General features: G+C 44.4%; 1 pseudogene; it reads left to right on the top strand.

Moving 5' to 3' along the window:
* The first annotated feature begins 3,790 nt into the window (after positions 1-3,790).
* LOC136536935 (probable glutathione S-transferase GSTU6) lies at positions 3,791-16,712 on the top strand (annotated as a pseudogene).
* Positions 16,713-17,152: the final 440 nt, after the last annotated feature.

Here is a 17,152-nt window from a genome sequence, read left to right as displayed (position 1 = left end):
AAACGTCCTCTTTGCCGAGTGTCAGGCACTCGGCAAAGAACAACCCTCGGCAAAATACCTCAGGCAACGCCGGTGGCCCCTCCGTCATCCTTTGCCGAGTGCTGGCCGTTAGCACTCGGCAAACGTGCTGTCTTTGCCGAGTGCTGCAAGCCCGAGTGCCAATTGCGACACTCGGCAAAGTATTTTTATTATTTTTTTTATTTTTGTTTTCAAATTTTTTCTGTGGCATTTATACAGTACCTAGAAGCACATATTCCAATTTGAATCTTTTCTATGACTTTTTGGTATATTTTTTATAATTTTTTATGTTTACTTGAATTTTTCTCGAAAAAGTAAATTTGAACTGTAGGTGCATGAAATATTAGAATTTAGCGATTAAAAAAATGGTATTCATGTTTTGAGGCCATGTGTAGAGACATTCGTGAAATTTCGAACATTTGTTTCACGAAACATGACCACCAACTTGTTAAAAAAAGTTTTTTAATTATATAAAATGCAAACGAAGTCCAAAAATCACGAAACTTGTCAAGGTGTCGTGTCATCGCATGTTGAGGCTGTGGTAAAAAAATTAGAAGTTTTCAAGCAAGTTGTGACGTACGATGCCTAAAATCCAGACATCTCCATATGTGATTGTGGACCAGGCAGCCCCGGCACGCAATGTGAATGGCATCCTAGGACTTCTGTGCAAGGAACACTTCCCTAGCCTGGTTAGGAAAGGAGATCAGGATTGGGAGCCGGCCTGGATGTTCGACCACTATGCCCTCGTGCAGGATGCTCCAGATCATAATGGCATCCGCTATAGAAACAAGGCAGATCGGGTGATTAGGGAGTTGTGGGTAAGTCTTTCTTGCACTACATTCCTCAATTCCTCGCATTCATTGGACATTCTTCAAATAAAATAATGGATACCTTGTGTCTTTATGTAGGACTTCTTCATAATCCAGGAGGGACAGGAGGAAAGTGCGTATTAGGTGGCTTACGCTTCTTGTAAAAGGCGTGTCACGGACTTGCACTACGAGTCCCGCATCCAGGCCCACATAGACTACAACGCCAAGTTCCTACTCAGACGTGTCAACAAAGAGGAGGCAAGACGGATGACGCTGACAAGGGAGCAGTACATACAGGTAAATACAAAACATGAATATTCATTTCTTTTGAGATTAAGTATGCCTAATTTGATCTTCTGATATGTCGTCTACTTGATGTCCTGTAGGCGATTCCAAGCTGGTGCGCCACCCACCCCGATTGCTGGGAATATATTGTGGACACCTGGTTGGATAGGGACTGGCAGAAGAAGCACGAGGAGGCCCACGACAGGCGTTTGCAGATGCCAGGTGTACCTCACCATCAGGGCAGCTGCAGCCTCAGCAAATATGCAAAGGCATATGTAAGTCTCCGCCATTGCTCTAATCTTGCCGCGCTCAATTCTGCATCATTTCTAACCACATGTTGTCTTTCTCGCAGTCGGATGCACACGGTGGCCAGCCAGTTGGTCAACTCAAGGCATATGCTCTGACTCACATGGGCAAGGCGACGGCCGACATCGAGTATGACCCAGATGCCCCGGTTCAGGCGTACACCAACTCCAGCGTCCACACCCGCCTCTCTTCGTACACGGAGGCGGCAAGGTCAGTCCATGGGCCGGGCTACGATCCGAGAACCGAGGAGTGCCTTGATCCTTAGCTCGTGATGAGGGTGGGGCAAGGCAAGAAGCATGGGTGGTTTTGGATTGGCGATGGCGTCCTTGACATGGCCTCTACTCCTCCTCTCCACCAGCTCCGAGCATCGAGCACAAGCTCAAGCGTGCCCATACGCCAACGGCCGATCGCGGTGTCGGCACTCCAAGTAAGCATTCCTGTTTCATTCATTGTTCTTTGACTTTTACATACCTTACCTATGCATTATTAAAACATTGGGGTCAAATGTTGCAGGCCCAGGTGCAGGAACTGTAGGCCGAGCGGGAGGTCGAGCGGCAAAGGCTACAGGCTTTGGAGGCCCAGCGGGAGCAAGATCAGCGGCAGATGGTCGAGATGATCAAGTTCATGCAGCAAATTGGCCAGCAACAAGGTTGGGCGATCCCACAGACGCTGCTTGCTCCAGATCCACCTCCACAACGTCCTGATTCTACCCCGATGAGTATAAGTACGAAGTTTTACTTTCTATACTGAAACTTAGAGAAACCTAGTGAAACCTAGAGAAACCTAGTGGTGGTGGTGGTGGTGGTGTGGTGGTGGTGGTGGTGTGGTGTTGGTGGTGGTGGTCATGGTGTTGTGGTGCTCATGGTGGTGGTGGTGGTGGTCATGATGGTGATGTGGTGATGGTGGTGTGGTGGTGGTGGTGGTGAAGTGTTGGTGATGGCGGTGATGTGGTGGTAGTGGCAGATATTTATCTTGCATATTTATCTATTTTCTTATCGCTCACGTGCAATCTCTTCTATTTTGTGTAGCATCAATCGGGGGCAGCGTCGAACCACCTCAGAGGGTCGCCGAGATCACACTTTGGGCCATCCCAACCCGGACCGTCGCCGTGAGCTTCAAATGGCAGCCGTTGTGATATAATGCACTTGTGAACTTTGTGAACTATGCTTGTGTGTTTGGACTTTAGACTTGGGAGTCAAGATTGTGATACTTGTATACTATGTTTGTGTTATATATAGTTATGTTATATATATATATATGTATATCATGTATATCTTGTTTGCAACGATGGAAGACTAAAAACCAAAAAAAATTGAATTTTTTCACTTCCTCATGACACTCGGCAAAGCTGGGAATCTAGGACACTAAGCTTCCCAGCTTTGCCGAGTGCCTAACTACAACACTCGGCAAAGAAAATCCAAAAAAAAAGAAAACAAGCTTTACCTAGTACCACATTCAGGCACTCGGCAAAGCATTTTTTTAAAAAAATAAAAAACACATTTCTTTGTCGAGTGCCGACGCGTGGCACTCGGCAAAGGGGCTGTCACTGTGACCTGGCCATCACGACGGCTTTTCTTTGCCGAGTGCCGTCGTGACACTCGGGAAATCCTTTGCCGAGTGCCCGACATGCGGCACTCGACAAAGAAGCCTTTTTCGTGAAGGGATATGCCGACACCTCTTTGCCGAGTGCAGCACTCAGCAAAGGCTTTGCCGAGTGCAAAGCCTTCTTTGCTGAGTGTAATTGCACTCGGCAAAGCATGCATCTGCTGTAGTGTATGTATGCATTCGATTTTGCCACCCTTGGATCCTCCAGAGTACATATTTTTCTGTGTTTTCATGGTTGAACTTGGTTTCTTCTCCGAACTTTACACCACTTGTTATTCTTATTGACTGTGTTATCTCAATCACCAAAAATACTAAAAAACATGGCATTGAGTCTATGTTTGCTACAACATCAAGTGAAAATTAAAATTTAAGCCTAACAATCATTATTTACTTTAAGAGAATTTCAAAAGCCCATGAGGCTGTGGCCACCTTTGGCCCGCACTAATCTCCTCCATCACTCAAGATGAACTAATCTCTGCATTAACTATTCACTGATGAGGTAGAGGATTTGCTTCCTTCTAGCTGCTTTCTGATGATCCAAGAGCCGTCGCAGATTGTCACTATCCCACAGGAATAATAAGTGGCCGCGCGGGAAATCCTGATCATCAAATAAACAACGGCAAATGCAAAGCAAGCATCTCGAGTATGCACGGATGAGATCCCTTTTTCACCCCAAGCAGGCAAGCAGAGCATGTATATATATAGGCATGTCTCAAGAGCACAGCAGAGGAACACAAAGTAAAAAGAGCCAGAACAAGGAATAGAAAATGGCCGGAGCTGGAGGTGGAGGTGGAGGTGGTGATGAGCTGAAGCTGCTCGGCAGCTTGGCGAGCCCATTTGCTCTGAGAGTGAAGCTCACTCTCAGCTTCAAGGGCCTGAGCTACGAGTACATCGCGGACGACCTCCAAAGCAAGAGCAACCTGTTAGTTGATCTCCACCAATAGGCGCCCTTGTCTCTGCTCCCTGATTGGGGGAGCCCAACCCTAATATGGTTGGTGGGCCCCTGTCGCACAGCACACATAAAAGGAAGGTGGGGATCAAGGCTCGGGCTACGAGGTTCACTGGAGCCACCATCCCACCCATAGAGAAACCCTAATCCGATCCTAAAGAGGTGCTACCAGCGATGGGATGTGCCCCACCAAGCTCACCGTCGTGCCTGTAGGGTTCCACCATTTTCACTGCAGCACCACCGATGTCTTCTACACCGTTACAGCGGCGTCTACCCGCTGCGGTGCTACTGTCCTAGGCGAGTGGAGAAGCCCTAAAGGGAGAGATCGTCCCTGGATCTACGGGTTACACAAAGGTACACATTCGATACTAACAATGGTACCAGAGCTAGGTTGCCTCTGTGTAACCATAACCCTAATCGGGTAAAAGAAAAGGGAAAGGACCGGGGGTGGCGGACGTCACTGGAACCCCGGTCACCACCGCCACCGCGTGGGGAAAGAAGCCGCACCATTCAACGGCGCACGGCAAAGAATAGAAAAGATCAAATCCAGTTCGGATCTGACAAGAAAGAGGGTTCTTCCCAACTCTAACCCTAACTCGCATGAGAAAGAAGAGTGGGTTCGGATTTGGCTGAACCCTAAGACCTAACCCTAGATCCCCTTTTTCGGATGAACAAGCGAAAAGAAAAAGAACAAAGAAAAGGGGTCGGCACACGAATCCTAACCCCAATCGGTCAAACAAAGAAAAGCAAACAAGATCTAGATCCGATTGGGGAAGAAGAAGAGAAAAGAACAAGGGTCGGAACCCTAACCCTAACCCTAGTTTCCCATTTGGATGAACTCCGAAAAGAAATGGAAGAACAATACAAATCCAAAAGGGGAAGGGGTGGATCTACCTCGCCGTGCGTCGGGATGTCCCTTCGCCGACGCGGGAGAAGAAGCCGAACCAGGGAAGCTGGCTCGCCGGGCTCGACCAAGGAAGCACCGCGGCCAGGCCACTCGGCGGCGGCGTGCTCACCCACTGGGGAGCATGCGCGCCGGCGAGGGGGCCGGCGACGGCGCCTTGGATCGCCCACTCCACCACCTTCGAGTCGCTCTCGGTTGCGCTCGCCTCGCTGCTGTGTGAGGAGAGAAGAGAGAGAGCGAAGAGAGAGAAAGGAAAGAACCGAATGGCCTCTAGGGTTTGAGGACCGCGGCCGGAGAAGATTTTTATTCGGCCGAAACGAACGGATGACCGTCGGATGAGATCTGATGGTGATAGAAGCACAGGCCGCATCGTGGCCCAGGCGAGCGCGTGGAGCTTTGCTGGCCTAGGCCCAGGTTGCGGCCTGGGTGCAGCCTGCGCGCGCCCGGTAAGGTGGGCCGGGCTGGCTTTTGCTGGTTTTGGGCCGAGAGAGGCAGAATGAGCCCGTATTTTCTTTTTTCTTTTTCTTGGAAAATTGAAAATGCAAAATGGCTCAAAAGAAAAATAGAAAAAGTAATTTTTCCCTATGGGTAAAATTCAAGAAATTGAGTAAGAATTTTTTCACAGCCAAAGAAATTGTTTATTCTCCAGTTAATTTGTACCAACGTGATATTTAATTGGAGAAAAAGAAAGTTTTTCCACTGCTAAAGAAATTATTGATTCTCCAGTTATTTTGAACCAATGTGGTATTTAATTGGAGAAAAAGAGATTTGACATGATTATGATGTTGTTATTTTCTGACAAATGTTGTTAATAACAATATCATAATTTTAATGATTTATGCATTAATTCTACTTCTGCCCAACGGTGATGTAGAATTAGTGTATAAGAAGAGTTGTAAATTTTAATGATTTATACATTAATTCTACTTCTGTCCAACGGTGATGTGGAATTAGTGTGTAAGAACAGTTGTCAAAGTTAATGATTTATGCATTAATTCTATTTCTGTCCAACGGTGATGTAGAATTAGTGTGTAAGAACAATTGTGAAAGTTAATGATTTATGCATTAATTCTATTTCTGCCCAACGGTGATGTAGAATTAGTGTATAAGAGTAGTTGTATGTTTTGATTTTGACCAACATTGGAATCAAGGCATGCAAATGGTGTTAATTTTATATTAAGAAAAGTTTTGACCTGGTTTTCATCTTGTCTAAGGTGGACTGGGTAGTCACCTCACCGTGTTCTACTGAGTTTGTGGCACCGGTGAGGGAGACAAAAGAGAATGATGCCACTTAGGCAACTAAAGAGAGGGATTTTAAATACCAAAAGATAGTCCTATGACTTTTGTGCATAGGAAGTGGGTCACTGCCAATAAGAAATATTTGGCTATGATAAAGAATATGATTGAATCTACAATTGTGGGCTTAAACCTAGAGTGTGACACGGTCACCGAGTACTTTGATAGAATAAAGAGTCAGTTCACTAGCTCTTTAAATACATATGCTACCTAGCTGATAAAGCAGCTGGTGACAGAGTGTTATTCTAGAAATGGTGGCATAAGAGCGCTCACGATGTGTTGTCGAAATTATGGCACTATCGTTCAGGCCATATTTCGAGGGGGAGAATAGAAAGATAAGTTAAGAAGATATTCTTCCTCCATTAGAGCTCTTAGATTTAGAACAATGCAGAGAATGCATAAAAGAAAAGTATGTAAAGAAGATTAAGAAAGATGACAAACAAAGCACAGAAATTTTATAGATTATTCACACAGACATTTATGGTCAGTTTCCTGTAAAGAGTGTGGATGGTAATGATTCGTTCATAGCATTCATAGATGATTACTCCTATTATGTCTATATTTATCCAATCAAAGAAAGAACAGAAGCATTGGATAAATGTAGATATTTAAGGCAAAAGTTGAAATCCAATGCAATTTAAAGATAAAGATAGTCAGGTCTGATCGTGGAGGAGTACTACGGTCGGCATACCCTATATGGCCAAAGTTCCTGGACCTTATGTAAGGTTCTTACAAGAGAATAACAAAGTAGCTCAGTATTCTATACTGGGCGAACCTCAACAGAATAGAGTAGCTAAAAGAATCAATCGTACCCTGATAGATATGGTGGGCAGTATGATAAGTTACTCCACCTTACAGTTGAGCCTGTGGATGGAGGCGATAAAACTGCCATTCATATTCTCAATAGAGTATCAAGAAAGTTGGTGCTCAAAACACCGTATGAGTTGTGGACAGAAAGAGTATCCTCACTTAACCACTTGCGTGTGTGTGGGGAGCCCTACTGAGGCTAAAGTATTTAACCCAAACATTGGAAAGTTATATCCCAAAACAGTAAGTTGCCATTTGTTTGGCTACATAGAAAAGTCAAAAGGTTTTAGTTTCTACTGTTCAGAGAGACATACAAAGTTTGTGGAAACGAGACACACTGTTTTCCTAGATGATGAAAAGATGAGGGGGAGCATGGTAGCTCAAGAAATTGACCTTGAAGTGAAGCGGGTGTATGCGCCCACTCCAATGATTCATGAGCCAATTTTCTCACTACATGCTGTCGCTACACCGATAGTGCAAGATACTATGGTGTCAGCACCTGTTGTTATTCCACCTGTAGCAACAATGAATGACGATGATGAACCTGTTCTTTAGGATTCTATAGAACCTATTGCCACATATGAGGGGGAGCAACAAAAACCTCAAACAGTAGATGTGCCAAATGTGGAGGCCCCTAGAAGGTCTCAAAGAGTTAGAAAATCAGCTATTTCTGCTGATTATGAAGTGTATAACACTAAGGAATTTCAAATAGAGGATGATCCCACCTCATTTGAAGAAGCCATGAGAAGTGATTATTCATCAAAGTGGCTTGAGGCCATGGAAGATGAAATGAAATCAATGAATGCCAATAGAGTTTGGGACTTGGAAATAATTTCTAAAGGAGCCAAAACAGTAGGCTATAAATGGGTCTATAAAATAAAGCTTGACTCTCAAGGGAATATAGAGAGACATAAAGTGCGACTTGTGGCAAAAGGCTTTATGCAAAGAGAAGGAATTGATTACAATGAGTCCCTTTCTCCAGTCTCATGTAAAGTTTTCTTCAGAATCATAATGGCATTAGTGGCACATTACGATTAAGAATTACATCATATGGATGTAAAGACAACATTTCTCAACGGAGACTTGGAGAAAAATGTTTACATGGCACAACCGAAAGGTTTTGTCATGGAAGAAAAAGAACGAATGGGATGTCGCCTAAAGAAATCCATTTATGGATTAAAGCAAGCTTCAAGAGAGTGATACTTGAAGTTTGACCAGTCAATAAAGAATTTTGGGTTTTAAAGAGAATGTAGAGGACAATTGTGTCTATACAAAGTTTAAGAATGGAAAGTTTATCTTTCTTGTCCTGTATATGGATGATGTCTTACTTGCTAGTAATGATGTCAGTCTACTATAGGAGACAAAGAAGTTTTTGTCTTCAAAACTTGATATGAAAGATCTTGGTGAAGTCTTATTCGTTCTAGGGATCGAGATTCATCGAGATAGAAGAAAAGGGGTATTAGGACTGTCACAAAAGGCATATATAGAAAGAATCTTAAAGAAATTCAGTATGCACAAATGTAGTCCCTCACCTGCTCCTATAGTCAAGGGCGATAGATATGGAGATTTTCAATGCCCTAGAAACCAATATGAGCTCAATCAAATGAAAGTGGTTCCATATGCTTCAGTTGTCAGAAGCTTGCAATATGCTCAAGTATGGATGCGCCCTAACTTGGCATTTGTTACCGGGTTTTTACTTGGCAGATTCTAGAGCAATTTTGGAACAGAATAATGAAATTGATAAAGAAAGTCTTGCGTTATTTGCAAGGAATGAAAGGCCTCATGATGACGTATAGAAGATCTGATTGACTCCACATAGTGGGATATTCAGATTTTGATTATGCGAGAGTGAATATATATCTAGACGTGGATTTTCTATCATCTCGCAAAGGGGAGCTATTTCATGGAAAAGCTCAAAGCAAAATGTCACTACATCGTCCACAATATATGACAATTCATAGCGTGTTATGAGGCAACGGGCAGGTGAACTGACTAAAGAAGTTCATACCCGGTTTGAAGGTGGTTGACGACATCTATAGACCACTAAAGTTATACTACGATTATAATTTGGCAGTACAGGATGCTCACAACATAAGTCAAGTGGTGCTGCCAAACACATTGACATAGAGTATCATGTTGTGAAAGATAAAGTCCGGGATCAAGTCATAAGTCTTGAGCATAAGTACAGAAAAGATGCTCGTGGATCCGCTTGCAAAAGGCTTACCACCCAACATGTTCAGAGAACATGTAGCTAGCATGGGTTTAAGGGAAAGCCTAAAAATTCCTGGACAAAAGAAGGCCCAAAGATAAGTATCTATTTCAGAGCAGAGTAGTGTGTTGTAGCTGTTAAGTCTATCGGTAATAGACCGTGACGATGAGACATGCTCTATGCGCTAATCTGTAATGGAATGAACAAAAGTAAATGATATAAAATTGAAAGATGAAATGAGATCAAGGGGGAGAATGTTAGTTGATCTCCACCAATAGGCCCAACGGCCTATTGGGCCCTTGTCTCTGCTCCTTGATCAGGGTAGCCCAACCCTAATACGGTTGGTGGGCCCCTGTCGCACATCACACATAAAAGGAAGGTGGGGATCAAGGCTCGGGCTACGAGGTTCACTGGAGCCACCATCCCACCCATAGAGAAACCCTAATCCGATCCTAAAGAGGTGCTGCCAGCGACGGGATATGCCCCACCAAGCTCACCATCGCGCCTGCAGGGTTCCACTGTTTTCACTGCAGCACCACCGACGTCTTCTACACCATTACAGCGGCGTGTACCCGCTACGGTGCTACTGTCCCAGGCGAGTGGAGAAGCCCTAAAGGAAGAGATCGTCCCCGATCTACGGGTTACACAAAGGTACACATTCGATACTAACACAACCTCCTCCTCAGCTCCAACCCAGTGCACAAGAAGGTTCCCGTGCTCATCCACAACGGCAAGCCCATCTGTGAGTCACAGATCATCGTGTAGTACATCGAAGAGGCCTTCGAAAGCACCGGTCCCTCCCTCCTTCCTGCCGACCCATACGAACATGCTATTGCTCGCTTCTGGGCCACCTATGTCGACGACAAGGTATGCCATGCAGCGCGACGTGTCATGCCTTCTTGCATATGTTTCCCTCCCAAAATATGATGGATGTGTGGCGTGCCGTTGCAGCTCCTGCCCTGGTGGCTGTAGTCATTCAGGGGCAAGACAGACGAGGAGAAGGCGGAGGGGCTGAAGCAGACGCTTGCGGCGGTGGACCAACTGGAGGCAGCCTTCAAGGAGTGCTCCAAGGGTAATAAGCCCTTATTCGGCGGCGACAGCGTTGGGTATGTGGACATGGCGCTAGGTGTTAGGACTCTTTAGATCATCTAGGTGCGATTCCAGTGGGTGAGTTCTTTTCTATTTGGGATAACTAGTGACTTAGAGAATCCTTCGGGAGTAGGAGACAGAGAGAGTAGGAGCATCTGACCGTCTTAGGAGCTCCCTGCCTTCGCTGGTTCATCGATGAAGATCTGCACACGGCAGCGACGGTCGGAGTAGCGGTGAAGACCGTGGTGGCGCAGTGCAGTGGTGGCGGCGGTGCTTCCTGTCACTGGCTACGCCCCTCTATTAGATCGGAGTAGGGTTTCTAGGTGGGGCGTACGGCTCAGACGAACCTCGTACTGAGAGCCGCCGACCCCACCTCTATTTAATGCGCAGTGTGACGGGGGCCCGCCAGCCATAGATGGACTGGGCGCCCCCGATCAGGGCGCGAGGTCAAGGCCCAAGTGGCCATTGGGCCACTGTGGTTGGGAGATCAAACCAACATTCTCCCCCTTGATCTCAACTCATACTTTAACTTTAAACTTTGACTTGAATCATTTTCACTTTTATTTGTTCCATCACAGATTAGTGCATAGAGCATGTTTCATCGTCACGGTCAATCGCCGATAGACTTAACAGCTACAATACACATCTCTGTTCTGAAACAGATTCTTTAACTTTGGGCCCTTTGTTGTCCGGAAATCATAGGCTATACCATAAACCCATGTCGACTGTGTGTTCTCCAAACACACTGGGTGGTAAGCCTTTTGTACGTGGATCCGCAAGCACTTGCTTATTACTTATATGTTCAATACTTTTAGTATGATTCTGGACTTTCTCCTTCACAACGTACAACTTTAACGTCAATGTGTTTGGCAGCACAGCTTGACCCATTGTTATAGGAGCGAACTACTTAAATGGTCATTGCTGTTGTATACCATTATCAATTCTGGGTGTAAGTTCTTTTAACCACTTCGCCTGTCCTTAAGCCTCATAACAAGCTATACCATGGGTATGCATCTTTGACGACATCATAACTGTTTCTTTGGAGCTTTTCCACAATAAAACTCCAGCTGCGAGTGTTAGCTACTATGTGGATTTCACTAAACATCTCGCCAAAATATAACATTTGTACCCACAACTATTTGAGAGTACTTATTCTTTCTTACTTACCATGAGGCCTATAAATCTTTGCACAATTGCAAAACATTCTCAACTCCATTCCAGTGATCTATATATGGACTGGATTTCTGCCAAAAACATCCCGGATACATAAACTGTGTAAGGGTAAGTTCTTGCTTATAAGCATTCAGTAAGCTTCCAACAACTGAAGCATATAGGACGTCCATTTGATCGATCTCACATTTATTCTTGGAACACTGAAAGTTCCGAAAACTATTACCCTTGACTATGGGAACAGGCGCAGGTTTATTCACATATATACTTTATTTCTTTAGAATCTTCTCTAAGTATACACTTGAGATAGTTCTAATACCCCTTTTTCCTTTTATCTCGGTAAGTTCCAATTCCTGGAACGAATGATGCTTTACCAAGACCATTCTCATTGAAACTTGAGGACAAGAACTGCTTCTTCTCCAATAGTAGATTAACACCACTACTAGCGAGTAAGGTGCTACCCACATGCAGGATTAGGAAAATAAATTTCCCATGTTTAAACTTTGCATAAATACAATTGTCCTCTACATTCTCTTTAAAAACCCAAACTTTCTTATTGTACTGTCAAACTTCAAGAACCACTGTCTTGAAGCTTGCTTTAATCCATAAATGGATTTCTTTAGGCAACATCCCTTTACGTTCTTTTCCTTCTACGACAAAACCTTTTGAGTTATGCCATGTAAACTTTTCCATACAAATCCCCGTTGAGGAATGTGTCTTTACATCCTTCTGATGTAACTGTAAATCGTAATGTGCCACTAATACCATTATGATTCTAAAAGAATCCTTGCATGCTCATTATAAACTATTCCTTCTCTTTATGTAAATTATTTCACCACAAGTGGCGCTTTATAGCTTTCTATATTCCCTTTCGATATCTTTCTATATTCCCTTTGGAGTCACCTTTGTCTTGTAGACCCATTATAGCCTACTGTTTTGGCTCCATTAGGAATTTCTTCTAAGTCCCAAACATCGTTGGTATTTATCGATTTTATTTCATGTTCCTTTGCTTCTTGCCATTTAGACGAGTGAACGCCTATCATGGCTTCTTCAAATGAGGTGGAATCACTCTCTATTTGAATTTCTTTCTTAACCTTTACTTCTTAGTCACCATAAATATCTGATTTTCTTATTCTTTGAGACCTTCTAGGGCCTCGTGGCACTTCTTTCATATGGGGCTATTGTTACTCTTCATTGCCAAAAGGCAATTGTTCTATAGCCTCCTGTATCACAAGATCCTTGTTTACTTATTCATCCTCTTTAAGAGCTAACATCTGGTGTTGTATATGTCATACAACATCAGCATGTATAAAGTAATTTGTTGCTCTAAAAACACTGTAGTGGATATGTAATCCCACTTCTATTCAAGCCTTAGGTATCTACATACCATGCTCCCCCAGATTACTCCATCTTCTGTAAAGATGGTGTATCTTCAAATTTCTTATTTTGGGTTTAATCTATCAAAAAACTCATACGGCGTGTTTAGCACCGCCTTGATAACTCTGAACTCGTCCAGTATGAATACTAGCCGACTATGCTATCTTCCCATCAGGAACTATAAAAAATCCAGGAATTTAGCTATTTCTTTACTTTAGGGGTATCATTATTATGACCGTCTTACTCCCTCAACGATCACATTCATCGTTTATAGATCACTTTTACCTTCAATGCATAGTATGCATTGCATTATCTGAAGTATGGGGAAGTATCTTTCTTAATCTTACATTTCTCCCCCTCGAAATGTGGTATGAACTTTTCTACCATAATTTCGAAATATTCAGAACTCTTGTGAATGAGGAAACTTTGATTACTTACTTCATCCACATGATTACATCATGCAACCAAAATTCGTATGTAAGTACATTTTCCTCATTACACTTCAAAACTCAACATAGTCTATTATTATCAATACTTCTGCAAGTCACACTTGCATATCATTCTTATCTTTTGGTTCACATGCAACTTTCTTTTGTTCTTAAACTCGTTGAGTACTTAATGACCATGACACAATCAGAGTGTACGGTCAATACTAGGATAGCATAAGAGCTATCATAAACTTCTCTCCATGTGCGGGATATTTCTTTAGAGCACATGAGTCATTACATCCTCCTCCCGCCATGCGGGATAAGTACTATGCCAAACTCTCCCGCCATGTAGGATTGGTTAACATATGTACTATGCCAACTTTACCCTGTCATGCGGGTATTTTCTCAAACTTTTCCCGCCATGCGGGTACTATCACAAACTTTTTCCCGCCATGCGAGATATTCCTTTGAACGGACATAATTGCCAGGATTGGCTCGTGTTCAATCATCAAATTCAAAATAAATCCGAATATTCTTTTAACACACATGTTTAATGTATATGACTTTTACAACTCTCATAAGTGAAACTGAAAATAAATTCTTCTCCACAGAGAGTACATAAAAGACATTTTCAATGAAGACTCTCATTGATCTATCTCTTTTCTTAGATCAATATCCTAGAATTCTTTTCTTTTGAAGCCATTCTTTAAAGAGAACACAGTCCCTCAACCAATGGACATTCTTTCATACATAACTTGCTCTTAGGCATTTCATCATCTGAGTCACAAGTACCCAGCTCATTTCTCTTACTGCCTTCAAGAATGAAAGCATGGAGGTATTTTGTCTGAAAAAATATTCAACAATAATGCTCATTAAACTTTAAAAACTTTATGTTCTATTCTATATCACCGTTGGGCAGAAATAGAATAAAACATCATTCTTCTATATTAATTCCACATCACCTGTTGGGCAGAAATGGAATAAAACATAGAACTGCTCCTCAAAATTAAATTCTCCCGTTGGTTCGAATTTAATTAGAAGACAATCAACTTCATTGCAGCGGAAACATGAAAATACATTTCTCTAGTTTAAGAGCATTCCTTGATCTTTATATATTCTCTGAAAATTGGTCACTTTGATGCAAAATTCATCAGAGATTTAAACTTTAATCATAAAACTCATTATAATATTGTTATCATCAACGTTGGTCAGAAAATAACAATACCATAATTTAACTTTAAACTTAAACTCATAAATAAACTTATAATATTGTTATCATCAACGTTGGTCAGAAAATAACAATATTATAATTTATCTTAACTATCAACCGACTATTCCTCCAATTAAATTTTTTTAGCTGATTCTAATTTTAACTGGAGGATAAACTTTTCATCATTTACTGAATAACTATAACTGCTCTTCAAATTAGAAGACAATAAACCTTTAACTTTGCAGCGGAAAATTGACAAAAATTTCTTTTCCTACTTTTCAGAAGCATTTTACTGTACTTTTCTACTCTCTGAAAAATCTAACACGTTGGTGCAATTTTACCAGAAACTTACATCTTCAAATTGATCAAAATTCATTCAAATATGCTTCTGAAAATAAATAAAACAATTCTTAATCACCACTGTGCATTCGGCCCAACCGGAGATACGGCCAGGGCTTATTCTTTTCTTTTCTCGGCCCAAGACAGCAGAGGCTGGCTCGGCCCAAAACGGCATCCAGCCCGGCCTTGCCCCCTCGCGCGCGTGCTCTGCCACCCAGGCCGCAACGTGGGCCTGGGCCGGCAAAGCGCCGCGGCCGCGCGCCTCGCCTGGGCCACGAAGCAGCCCGCTAGATCTCGGCCGTCCGTGCGCATCCGACGGCCGAGCACGGCATCTTGGGCGAACAAAACCACCGCCCGGCGCTGCCTCCTGTAACCCTAGCCTCATTCTCTCCCTCCCCTTCTCTCTCATCCGCGCCGAGTGCAGACAGCAGCCGCTGCTGGCATCCAGAGGAGGAAATGGAGGTGGCGGCGCCGCCGCGACACCTCTCGCCGGCGCGCGCGTGTGGCTAGAGCCGCGCGCGGCACCGTCGAGGAGAGCCACGGTGGTGCCCTTTGCAGACCGAGCCCGCGCGGTGGCGTATCTCGGTCCGTCTTCCCGCATGCCGGCGAGAAGTCTTTTTCCCACACGGTGGCGATGCCGGCGGCGGGATGAAGGCCCAGGTAGGACCCTATGTTCGTTCTCATCTTTGCTGGGATTTGGGGATTCTAGGGTTAGGGTTTCGGGTTAGGGATTCACCCTTTTCTTCTTCTTCCCCGAGTCTGCAGCGGGTTAGGGTTCGGATCTTATCGTTTCTTGAATCCGAGCCCTCTGTTTTCATCTTCACCCAGTTAGGGTTAGGGTTAGTGAAAACCCCCTTTCTTTGTCTAGATCCGAACGGATTTAAACCGTTCTTATCTTTTCTGTTCTTTTGATTCTCTTCCTGCGTGTCAGCAAGCCGGCGGCAGGTGCTCCATCCCGCGTGAGGTGGTGGTGACGGCGGCGGGGAAGCCCTGGTTAGACTTCCCCCCCGGACCGTCCAATTTTTTTAGGGTTAGGGTTCTTTAGGGTAATCCGAATCGAATTCGAATCCCCTTCTTTCTTTTTTTTTATCACCCGACTAGGGTTTAGGGTTCGATGAACCCTCTGTCATTCTTTTCTTTCGATCCGAACCGGATCTAACCTATCCTTTCTTTTCTAATCGTTTTCTCGCCCCTGACAAGATCCACGCCTAGGTAAACCGGCTCCGATACCATTGTTAGGACTCTTTAGATCATCTAGGTGCGGATCCAGTGGGTGAGTTCTTTTCTATTTGGGATAACTAGTGACTTAGAGAATCCATCGGGAGTAGGAGACAGAGAGAGAGTAGGAGCATCTGACCGTCTTAGGAGTTCCCTGCCTTCGCTGGTTCATCGATGAAGATCTGCACACGGCAGCGACGGTCGGAGTAGCGGTGAAGACCGTGGTGCGCAGTGCAGTGGCGGCGGCGGTGCTTCCCGTCACTGGCTGCGCCCCTCTGTTAGATCGGAGTAGGGTTTCTAGGTGGGGCGTACGGCTCAGACGAACCTCGTACTGAGAGCCGCCGACCTCACCTCTATTTAATGCGCAGTGTGACGGGGGCCCGCCAGCCATAGATGGACTGGGCGCCCCCGATCAGGGCGCGAGGTCAAGGCCCAAGTGGCCGTTGGGCCACTGTGGTTGGGAGATCAAACCAACACTAGGCAGCCTGGCCTAGCTTGTGGGTGTACGCCGGCGAGAAGCTCTATGGTTTCAGGCTCTTCGATGCCGCGAGGAGCCCGCTCCTCAACGCGTGGTTGGAGCGGTTCGGCGCGCTCGATGCGGCCAAGGCGGTGCTGCCAGACGCCGACAGGCTTGTCGATTACGCCAAGATGAAGCAGGCCGAGGCTGCTGCTGCTGCCTCATCGAACAACTAATAAATTGACTCGATCCGTGACGTTACCAGCGTTGGATCGGAGGATTATTCCGATATCTGTGAAGAATATAGAGTAAAGAATTTGGTGTCTTGTGAGTGATGAGAAATAAACAGGACTGGGGTCTGTCTACGTCGCATTCTTGCCATTTTACGTCGTCGCCTAGCAGTTGGCACTTGGCACATGCAGTTTGTACGTTCGTGATACTCATCCACATCATCTTCGAACTGATCGGTACTCATCCTCTGTATCCGCACTTCAGCAGTAACAGGCTAACAGCAATGGATAATAGGAAAGCACGGATGTTCCGAGCATCCTCACCACGCAGCTTGGTGATTTGCATACTGTGTTACGCCACCTACACTACACTACAACCAACCCAACGACCTCGCCGAGTCTTTTTCTTTCTTTAATACCCAAAAGGTTTACGTATCATTATATTA

Source organism: Miscanthus floridulus, chromosome 2 (assembly GCF_019320115.1).
Source record: "Miscanthus floridulus cultivar M001 chromosome 2, ASM1932011v1, whole genome shotgun sequence".
NCBI lineage: Eukaryota > Viridiplantae > Streptophyta > Magnoliopsida > Poales > Poaceae > Miscanthus > Miscanthus floridulus.
Note: the sequence above shows the minus strand (reverse complement) of the source record. Positions and strands in the feature narration are given on the sequence as shown.